We start from the raw sequence: 10,877 nt of genomic DNA on the forward strand, positions 1-10,877 counted from the left end.
GGACACTATCTAAATTCTTAAACCACTAAAGTACTTCCAACATATATCGATCCCCCAATTAAAGATCCAAACATCAATCAAGGTCTGGCTGAAAATGCAGAACACCAAAAATTTATCTGCTTACTTTTGTTTCCCGTGATAACTACACCGAGGTAAGTGCCGTCTTTTTCTATAAGCAGTTTCCTTTGATCTTAAGCAAAAGAATTTCATGGATGATTTTTCTTTAAGCGAGCCTTTTTGAAATGACTACACATCCTACACATATGGTAGTATATAATGTTATCTAAGTTGAGGCGAGAGCCTTTTTCTTTAACCGAAGCCGGTCCTTGATTTTCGTTCGGAACCTCGCTCGCTGACGAAGACCCCGCCGGTTCCACCGCCGCCTAGTTTTTTAAACAGCTTAGGTCCGACCTGCAGATCAACAATACGATTGTCATCTTAGAGTTCAATTTTTTAGGTGTGTACAGAAAAAAAAAAAACCAGTCAAACACTTACACATTTTTCAACACAATGCCAGTAATCAAAATACTGCCAGCGCAATGTTTGTGGCCAGACTCATCATCTTGGATCCTCTTGACGCACACCTGAATCACAACAACAAAATGTTATTCGTCTGAAACCACACTCCACACCATGTGGTGTAAGCGCCGGCAGAAACCGCTCCTCTTGATGTCAGCATACTCATATTTTGCAATACAAGGTTATAACCAAAAGCCAGCTGAAGTTGAATGTAAACGGATTCACCTGATATTCAAGCAGTGGCTTCACACATTTTGGTTTGCAAGATTCCTCGAGGCACTTTTTCGGATCAACAACTTCCGCATCTGCCTTGTAATTATCGGAATTACAGCAACCATTAGGGTGGAACATCAATTTTTTAAACAAAAACCCTAAGATTATGGCCTAGTAGCAATGAAATGTTCATAACAATGAAAGACCGCACTGTTCTCAAAGTAGTGCTGTTAAAGGGATGAAGCTCGAATTCTCATTTTTATTCTGCAACTCTGACGAACATACACAGATATACCCTTCAAAAATGGAGAGAGCTACTCAACAAACTACAAAATGATGTGTGCAATAAGTCATCGTACATCTTAGTCAAGAGAAAAATTCAGTTTACTATGAGTAAGGATTCAGATAGTTCTTCGTCAGCTCATTATTTTATCAGATAATTACAGGGGATAGCTCAAGTCTAGCATATTAGAAGAGAGAAGAAGTAAATTGTAAGTGATGTAATGAACGGAGAAATATAAATATGTCAAGCACAGACTATAATTAGAAGGGAGAAGAAGTAATTTATTACCAATTTCCGTGCTTGATAGGATTATAATTTATAACGCAGAATCTAGAGAAGTGCTCGAAGAAGAACGAACTTACATGGTGAAATTGGAAATGAAGGATCGCAAGCTTGACCGGAAATCTAATAGAGAAAAGTAATATAAAAACCAAAAAAACTTTAATCATCGATCTATATGAAATGAAAAGTAGATCCGTCGAAGGAATTTACATAACCTGATTGATTGCCAAACGATGACCGTCACACACAAAGAAATCGAGGTAAGTATTTAATTTTTTTTTTCCGTCCACTAATTCATGTGAGATATGACGAGACGTAGCTCTTCCGCTTCGAAGTGTTTCTGTTCTTCTTCTTCTCCTGAAGCGTCGTCATCTCCACGGCCCACCAAGCGATCTAAGGTGAAGATTGATGCCACCGCTGCTGCTCTTGAGCCTGTTCGTAGATTTCCTGAGATTTCTTTTTAATCATTCCCTCTGGCTTGATGAAGAAGACGATTGGGGGAAATCGAATCGAAACATTAACGTTTTTTTATTAAAATTTAAGTTGCCACGTGGCACTCTCTCCAATGATGATGTGGCGATTAGCTGGAGAGAGTTGGTCAAGTTTTATAATAAAGATTATGGCAGGGCGTAAAGAAATTTGAGGATGGTTTACAGACTTGGTTTGGCACAAGTTGCAGCACAATTGAAAATAATTATTTATTTTCCAAATTGGAATGAGAAACAATCTAATCAAGTTGTTAAAAAAAATATTTCTTGAATATAATTTAATATTTTATTCGAAAAAATAATTTGCCAAAAAAAAGAGTCATAAAGATTTCATAATCAAACTGTAATCTTGAAAAATATATATGTAACATCCCTATAACGGGCTCCTAAGAGGCGGGAAACTGGAAATGTTAGATCGACCATCAAACCGGGTCCGGTAGGATGTTCGATTTGGTGAGCACACAAGATCGCCAAGAAAACGCCCAGGTAACAATCAACAACATAGACTTAGGCTGATCTCTCTACTAAACCTGAAAGACAAGGGGAGAAAAGGGGTGAGTAATGGGGATTACTCAGTGAGAATGAGCCTTAAGGAGACCTACAACATCATCAAACTAGCATAAATTGGTTTTAAGAGATCTAATCCTAAAGCAAGCCCACACAACACATATATATATACTTATATATAAACTTCCTAGCAATCATTCACACAACATTCAAGGGTAGCCCTACAAGCAACTACACAAGCAGCGGGTCCCTGGCCATCACCAGTAACATTAGGCTGCCACATGGGTCCCCATGCCTCCCCGGAAAGGCAAACCAGAATAATCCCATCCAATGGCTGGCCTATTACCATACCCATTAGCCAGGTCTACCCTGCCAGTCACACAGACTGATTCACAGCAATCACCAAGACAGACTATGACACTAACGGTCACTCAGACGGCTGTTCATAGCGGTCACCCAGAAAGTTGTACCCAGCGGTCCCTCGGACGGCTGTTCAATATCCAGTGGATCGCCAATCCACTCCAGCGGTGGCCCCTGCCATGCGTTCACGACAGCGCATACCAACAAACAACACTGACTCCCACCTCCAGGAGCCAGGGGTCCTAACATAGATCTACTATGCACAAATCATCCATTTCAAACAACCATTCTTTTCTTAAAGGTCCTTCCATTCTTAAGATGCACTTTCGGTGATACCAATTGTAACAAAAATGAGCATTAATTAGGTTAACATCACACAATCAATATTTTAAGGTCCAAATAAGTTTAGATCCATGTTCAGGTTAATTATTTTATTCCACCAGCAACCAGTAATCATCAACAAACAGGCAACATGGATCCAGGTCCTAAACAGTTCAGACAATCCTAACAAGCAGATCTAAGCCTGATATAAGAAAAGACCACTTAAAAGACAATCATGCATGTGTAAGAGAGGATGAAGCCACAAAGTCATCACCTTGGCTTAGAAGGCTGAGAAACGGGAGGAGGAGGCAGAGGAGAAGGAGATCTAAGAGGAGATCCATCAGAATCAGATCCCATCTCAACCAAAGGAGGAGGAGGCGGCGCAGACATCTCGGCTGGGCAAGGAAGCTTTGGCGGAGAGAGAGACTTGGAGGATGGTGGTGGCCGCGGCAAGGAGAGAGAGAGACACAGCCAGGAGAGATAAAGAAGAAGAAGAAAACGCAGAGAGAGAGAGAGAGAGGAAGAGAGCAGCTCGGCGCAGAGAAGAGAGAAGGAGAGCAGAAAAAGGTGGCTAGGGTTGTTTAGGAGCTTAATGAGGGTTTTAGGGATTTAATTAGGTATTTATATGGAGGTTTAATAGGTGGGTTGGGCTTAATGGGCTCTTAAAAAAAAATTAGGAAAGGTCCATAAAACATAATGGTCCATAGATGATATGATCATGAAAATGGCTAGATGCTAAGAAGTTCAAAGAGGCACTTAATGGGCTAATTTATTAAGTTCTGGACAAGAGAAGCATGAAGAAATTCATCCAAGATGTTATATATAGAGTCCAGCCCATTTTAAGAGTGATAGAAGCCCAAGAAGAGCCCAAAATCATCACTTTATTTTTCTGGTCAAAGGAAGTGACGAAAATGAAGTGAAGAGTCACCAATGAGGAGTCAAGAAGGCTAAGAGTTTTTCAACTCTATTTATTTCATTTCATTTAGTTTTTAGTCTTCTTATATTTTCAAGATCATTTAATATTTAGCTTTCTTTACAAGTTTTCTATTCTATAAATAAGTGTAATCTCTTTTTGGAGAAATAAGATTTGATTCATTATTTTTGGAACCTTTGAGAGTGATTCTCATTTTTCGATCTTATGGAGGTTATCCATTGATCAGCCTGGTTTATCAAGTTCAATCCATAGAACTTGATGCAGCCTTCGTTTGCAGAGTTTGAGAATTTCGTTAGTAGTAATTGGGGCTTAGGGATTTTCGGGAATTCATTTCTCACGCCTTAACATCCTTTTACCGGCGTTTTTCTCTTTCTTTGTTCCACCCCCTTGTTTCATTCTTTTTCACCGTGAGTTTGAGCCTAAGGATTTTCGGGAATCACTTCTCACGCCTTAGCATCTTCTCCGTGAAAGTGTTTGGAGACAAGGACTATCCACTAAACCACCTTAGAGTGCCGATTCCTTGGGAAGATCACATCAAGATCCATCAGAATCAGATCCATCTCAACCAAAGGAGGAGGAGGCGGCGCAGACATCTCGGCTGGGCAAGGAAGCTTTGGCGGAGAGAGAGACTTGGAGGATGGTGGTGGCCGCGGCAAGGAGAGAGAGAGACACGGCCCAGGAGAGAGAAAGAAGAAGAAGAAAATGCAGAGAGAGAGAGAGGAAGAGAGCAGCTCGGCGCAGAGAAAAGAGAAGGAGAGAAGAAAAAGGTGGCTAGGGTTGTTTAGGAGCTTAATGAGGGTTTTAAGGATTTAATTAGGTATTTATATGGAGGTTTAATAGGTGGGCTGGGTTTAATGGAATCTTAAAAAGAAATTAGAAAATGTCCAAATAAAAAGAAAAGGAAATAGAGATGGTTTAATTTAATAAAACCAGAATTAGGAAACTGCTAACATCCGATCTTTGGTTAACCAAGAGTCGGGATGTTACAATCTTCCCCCTTTACACAAGATTCGTCCCCGAATCCTAAGAGAGAAGTTCCTGAAAGGAAATTCGAAAGCTAAAGACCAAGAGAAATAAAAGCACAAGGGAGAAGAGTAGCTTCGTCGCAGAAGAGAAGGGATTCAGAAATGAACTCAGGAAAAGGGAGCATGAATTGAAATGGAACCGGAAAGAAAATCAGGAGGACAGTCAGAAATGGAATCAGAAGAAAAATCGGAAATGGAATCAAAAGGAAAAGCAGGAATAAAAATTCAGAAGGAGATTAGGAATGAAACCACAAGAACTACGGCTCCAGAAAAGATAGAGGTTGAGAGGAAAATGAAAAGAAGGATTCAGAAATGAAGCAGGAAGGAAATTAGAAATGGAATCAGAAAGAAATGAAAAAATAAAATCAGAAGGGCTCAGGAATGAAATCAGAAAAGAAATTAGAAGTGAACCATGACACCAGAAAAGATAATGGCTAGAAAAGGGAGAGCAAAAAGGAAGCCATAGGACACTTGGCCCCAAAAAGGAATTGAAGGTTAAGGGTTTAGAACGCAGAGTGATCAACAGAATCGTGTAGGAGGGAGAGTTTAAGGTATGATGCAATTTAAAACACTTTAGGAATAAATCAAAACCCTTTTTCTTATTAATTTAAAATAAGGAGTAGAACATATTGTTTTAAAAATATAAAATACTAGGAACAACAACAAAGAATTTTAGCTAAGTCCTAATAACTAGATCCTAAAGCAACCAATCAATCAAATAGAATAGAATAAAGAATAAGTAGTTCTACTCCTGAAAACAATTTTTTCTACTCACTATCAGCATCTTCAGGAAGATCATCTTCAGGAAGATCATCTTCAGGAAGATCATCTTCAGGAAGATCATCTTCAGAGGGGTCTTCTTCGGAAGGATATTCATCTTCATCCATTTTGCTGTCTAAAGAGATGTAGACAGGGCCTCCAGTCTGAAAGGATCTCTCTACCCACAAGGCTCTCTTGTAGACTTCCCTTACACGACTTCCTATGCCTCTGCCCATCTCCCTGATCCTTGCCCTGAAGTTGGAGTGCAGACCTTGGAAGAAGAAGTTAGCAAACTCCTGAGTAGTGTAGGCCTCAGGTGCATGCTCCATTGCATTAACAAAATCTTGATGGTATTCCCGAAGCGTCCTGTCTGCCTGAATGGCAAACCCTCTCCAACCACCTAGAGGGTTCACCAGAAGAGCTCCTGGTGCCGCTGAAGTCTTCGGGCATTGCCAGCATCGCCCATGCTCCACCATTTGCTGAGCAGCTGGCTTGTTCTCAGAAGGAGGCGCAGGAACAGAACTAGGCTGCTGCAGAGGAGAAGCTGAAGGGGCTCTCCTAACCTGGCTCGGTCTACTTGTAGATGCTTCATGCACCTCATTACATCTCCAAGGAGTGTACTGCAGGGTCCCGAGTAGCAGCAATTGTCCTCTTCCTGGCTGTCTCCTTGGTCCCATACCCAAATCTAGAAGAGGAAGGAAGAAGGAAAAAGGAAAAAAATCTATTAGATCGGCCTCTATAAGTTATTGGTTGTTCTAGGTTTGAAAATATTTTAAAAAGTTTTTTAATAAAAATGTTTCGTAAACAGTTTTTTCTTTGAAAACAAAAACGGGCGCGACCATTTTAGAACGGAGCTAAAGTGATCTAATCCTGGGCTCTGATACCAATTGTAACATCCCTATCCCAGGCTCCTAAGAGGTGGGGAACCGGGAATGTTAGATCGGCCATCGAACCGGGTCCGGTAGGATGTCCGATTTGGTGAGCACACAGGATCGCCAGGAAAACGCCTAGGTAACAATCAACAACATAGACTTAGGCTGATCTCTCTACTAAACCTGAAAGACAAGGGGAGAGGAGGGGTGAGTAATGGGGATTACTCAGTGAGAATGAGCCTTAAGGAGGCCCATAACATCATCAAACTAGCATAAATTGGTTTTAAGAGATCTAATCCTAAAGCAAGCCCACACAACACATACATATATACTTATCTATAAACAGTTCATTCCTAGCAATCATTCACACAACATTCAAGGATAGCCCTACAAGCAACTACACAAGCAGCGGGTCCCTGGCCATCACCAGTAACAGTAGGCTGCCACATGGCCCCCCATGCCTCCCCGGAAAGGCAAACCAGAATAATCTCATCCAATGACTGGCCTATTACCATACCCATTAGTCAGGTCTACTCTGCCAGTTACACAGACTGATCCACAGCAATCACCAAGACAGGCTATGACACTAACCATCACTCAGACGACTGTTCATAGCGGTCACCCAGAAAGCTGTACCCAGCGGTCCCTCGGACGGCTGTTCAATATCCAGTGGATCGCCAATCCACTCCAGCGGTGGCCCTTGCCGTGCGTTCACGACAGCGCATGCCAACAAACAACACTGACTCCCACCTCCAGGAGCCAGGGGTCCTAACAGAGATCTACTATGCACAAATCATCCATTTCAAATAACCATTGTTTTCTTAAAGGTCCTTCCATTCTTAAGATGCGCTTTCGGTGATACCAATTGTAACAAAAAGAAGCATTAATTAGGTTAACATCACACAATCAATATTTTAAGGTCCAAATAAGTTTAGATCCATGTTCAGGTTAATTATCTTATTCCACCAGCAACCAGCAATCATCAACAAACAGGCAACATGGATCCAGGTCCTAAACAGTTCTAACAACCTTAACAAGCAGATCTAAGCCTGATCTAAGAAAAGACCACTTAAAAGACAATCATGCATATGTAAGAGAGGATGAAGCCACAAAGTCCTCACCTTGGCTTAGAAGGCTGAGAAACGGGAGGAGGAGGCAGAGGAGAAGGAGATCTAAGAGGATATCCATCAGAATCAGATCCCATCTCAACCAAAGGAGGAGGAAGCGGCGCAGACATCTCGGCTGGGCAAGGAAGCTTTGGCGGAGAGAGAGACTTGGAGGATGGTGGTGGCCACGGCAAGGAGAGAGAGAGACACGGCCAGGAGAGAGAAAGAAGAAGAAGAAAACGCAGAGAGAGAGAGAGGAAGAGAGCAGCTCGGCGCAGAGAAGAGAGAAGGAGAGAAGAAAAATGTGGCTAGAGTTGTTTAGGAGCTTAATGAGAATTTTAGGGATTTAATAAGGTATTTATATGGAGATTTAATAGGTGGGTTGGGTTTAATGGACTTTTAAAAAGAAATTAGGAAATGTCCAAATAAAAAGAAAATGAAATAGAAATGGTTTAATTTAATAAAACCAGAATTAGGAAACTGGTAACATCGGATCTTTGGTTAACCAAAAATCAGGATGTTACAATATGAGTCTGAAAAATGATAAAAGCAATACAAAAAAAAAATGGTTTACGTAATTTGTTGTTGAATGCCAAAAACAGCAACTGGAGTTAGTAGACGAACTAATCAACATCTAAGTATTACAATTATCTTATTTTTTAATAAAAATTTCATATCCACACATACATGTTGGCGGACCACCTATAATTATTAATATATGAATATGGAAATTACATAAACAAATTTTGCATTAATAACCACCTATATAAATATAAGTAAATTGAAATTTTCGTAATATCAATCATGCCCGTACGCCCGTACATATGTGTGGTACGCCCGTACATATGTGTGGGTCAGTATCTTAGATTCTTAGTACTTAATAATAAAATTACATTTATTTTTTTTTAAACTCTAAAACCAACAAAATTTTAATGATTGCAGAGCCCTTAAGTTAGCGCGTACTAGATTATGATATACGATTGCATTATATAATTCCAAGTTTCCAAATTCTGACTGTTAAATCTTTGTTTCTTATCACTATAATCAAAATAAATACTTAATAATAAAAATCATACATATATGTTTACAAAAAAATAAAGCTAACGAGAATTAAAAAAAAAACCCGTTAAGTTGGCGCGTACTGTTGTGAGATATAACTACATCAGATAATTATATATTCCCGAATTCCGACTTTTAGATAGTTAGTTCTTGTGTCGATACCAAAAAAGATAAAGTAATGATAATGCAATGAATAGGACTGATTTGCGCAAGAGATTATGAGATATGAGATGCTTGTTTCTTTCTTTCTTTCTTTTTATTCTCCATGAATCCAATGCTTAAGACAAGCTGTAAATTTTTTAGATCATCAAGTCACTAATTAACTTTTTCAAGTTACTGCGTCAGCATGAGATCAGCAATTTCAATTCTTTTTTCCATCTCATCGGAATAATTTTCAAATCTACCACTCAAAACTTTCATACTTATTTGTTACGACATACAGTGATCTCTGTTGGTGGTACGCTCCGCTACCCGGTTCGGACCGGTTAAAGACCGAAACTGGTCCAATTGATCTTGGTTTACGATAGTTTTAGTCGAAATGGGTCTGGCCTGACAGCACGACCCATAAGAAAACAGGCTCAGCGACAAGAGGCGGTGAGAGCTGACCAAGAAACCCTAAAATTTATCCTCGTTTATGTATTATAAATAGTGGGATTGTTACTGTAGAAGGGATCTTTCTTCGGACTCGGGAAATGTAGAGACCTCATTGTTATTGTATCTAGTTCGTCGAGAGGACCTCCGAACTGAACGAACTGTAAACTTGAAACTTAATTAAATAAAATCAATCTTCCGAACTCGAATTACCGAACCGACCCTAAATAGTTGAGAACCACAATCAACAATTAGCGCCCACCGTGGGGCCGATTCGGTAATCGACCTCGAAGACATGACAGCTGACGAAAGACAACCGACCTAGGTCCAGGTCGGGAGTCAAATGACCTGTGCAGACAATCCCACCCAGGTCGGAGGACATACAGGAGAAGACGAACACAGTCCTGTGCGACCTCAACCTGGAACGCAACAGATTGGGGCAGAGCCGAGCTCAAGCACCGAGGCTCGCCAGGCGTCGACAGCTGCTTTCGATCCAACCGCACTCATGAACGCTTTCGCTGCCCAAATACAGGAACTGGTCCGAAGCAACGATGCCAAATTCGCAACCCTCACCGCGCAGATTTCTAGCCTGCAACAAGAGAGTCCGCTTAGACGACGAAACCTCATCAGCGACTTTCAGGGAGAGCGAGACCCACAATACACGGCGGCACGGTCGGTCGTACAACAACAGCAACAGCAACAATCCGAAAGCCCACCCCAGCATGTGCGAGCTCAGCCGACTGCGCGCGACCTAGAAATCGAGCGGATGCAGGCCCAACTGCGAGAGATCAGTTCCAAATTCCACCAAGCAACCACTTCGGCACCCGAAATTGACCGCGTCATCCAGGAAGCACAGAAAACACCGTTCACTTCCCGGATTACCAACATCCCCATCCCTAATCTAGAAAAGTTCAAACTACGCTCGTACGAAGGGAACTCGGACCCGAGGCATTTCCTTACCTCGTTCGGCATCGTGATCAACCGACTGAAGTTCAACTCGGCCGAGCAGAAGGACGCGATCCAATGCCAATTGTTCGTTGAACACCTCGAAGGCATAGCATTAGATTGGTTCTCAAGGTTGGATGCCGACTCCATTGATAACTACAAGGAACTTTCGACTAAGTTCGCAAAGCATTTTTCGATGTTCATCGGGCAGAAAACCCGTAACTCCGAATTGTGGGAGATATCACAGGGTGAAAACGAATCACTCCAAGACTTCATGGCGCGTTTCAAGCAGATCGTGGCGCACTGCACGGTGGACGACTGATAACTAAGGTTTTTAGGTCTTAGATGGGGTGTCAATCCATATGTGTGGTAGTTAGGCACTAGTTTACGTGATAAGTTCTTAAGTCAAGTGATCAAAGATGAGTTTTGGTGTGAACAAAGTAACAAGAAAGCATAAAACAAGAAACAAACAAGCTATGATTAATGAACTAAGCAAGCAAACAAAACAAGATGATGGTGATTAAGCAAATGATAAAAGCTAAACCTCTAGATGTGATCATTGATTAGGGTGCTTTAGATATTGAATCATGATGCTAAGAACATAATGCAACAC

The 10,877-nt window shown here is 41.1% G+C and overlaps 1 pseudogene; it reads right to left on the reverse strand.

Annotated features, from left to right (window-relative positions):
- Positions 1–483: 483 nt before the first annotated feature.
- On the reverse strand, positions 484–870 carry LOC18022729 (annotated as a pseudogene).
- Between the last annotated feature and the right edge of the window lie 10,007 nt (positions 871–10,877).

This window comes from Eutrema salsugineum, unplaced genomic scaffold (assembly GCF_000478725.1).
Source record: "Eutrema salsugineum unplaced genomic scaffold, Eutsalg1_0 scaffold_14, whole genome shotgun sequence".
NCBI classification, from domain to species: Eukaryota; Viridiplantae; Streptophyta; class Magnoliopsida; order Brassicales; family Brassicaceae; genus Eutrema; species Eutrema salsugineum.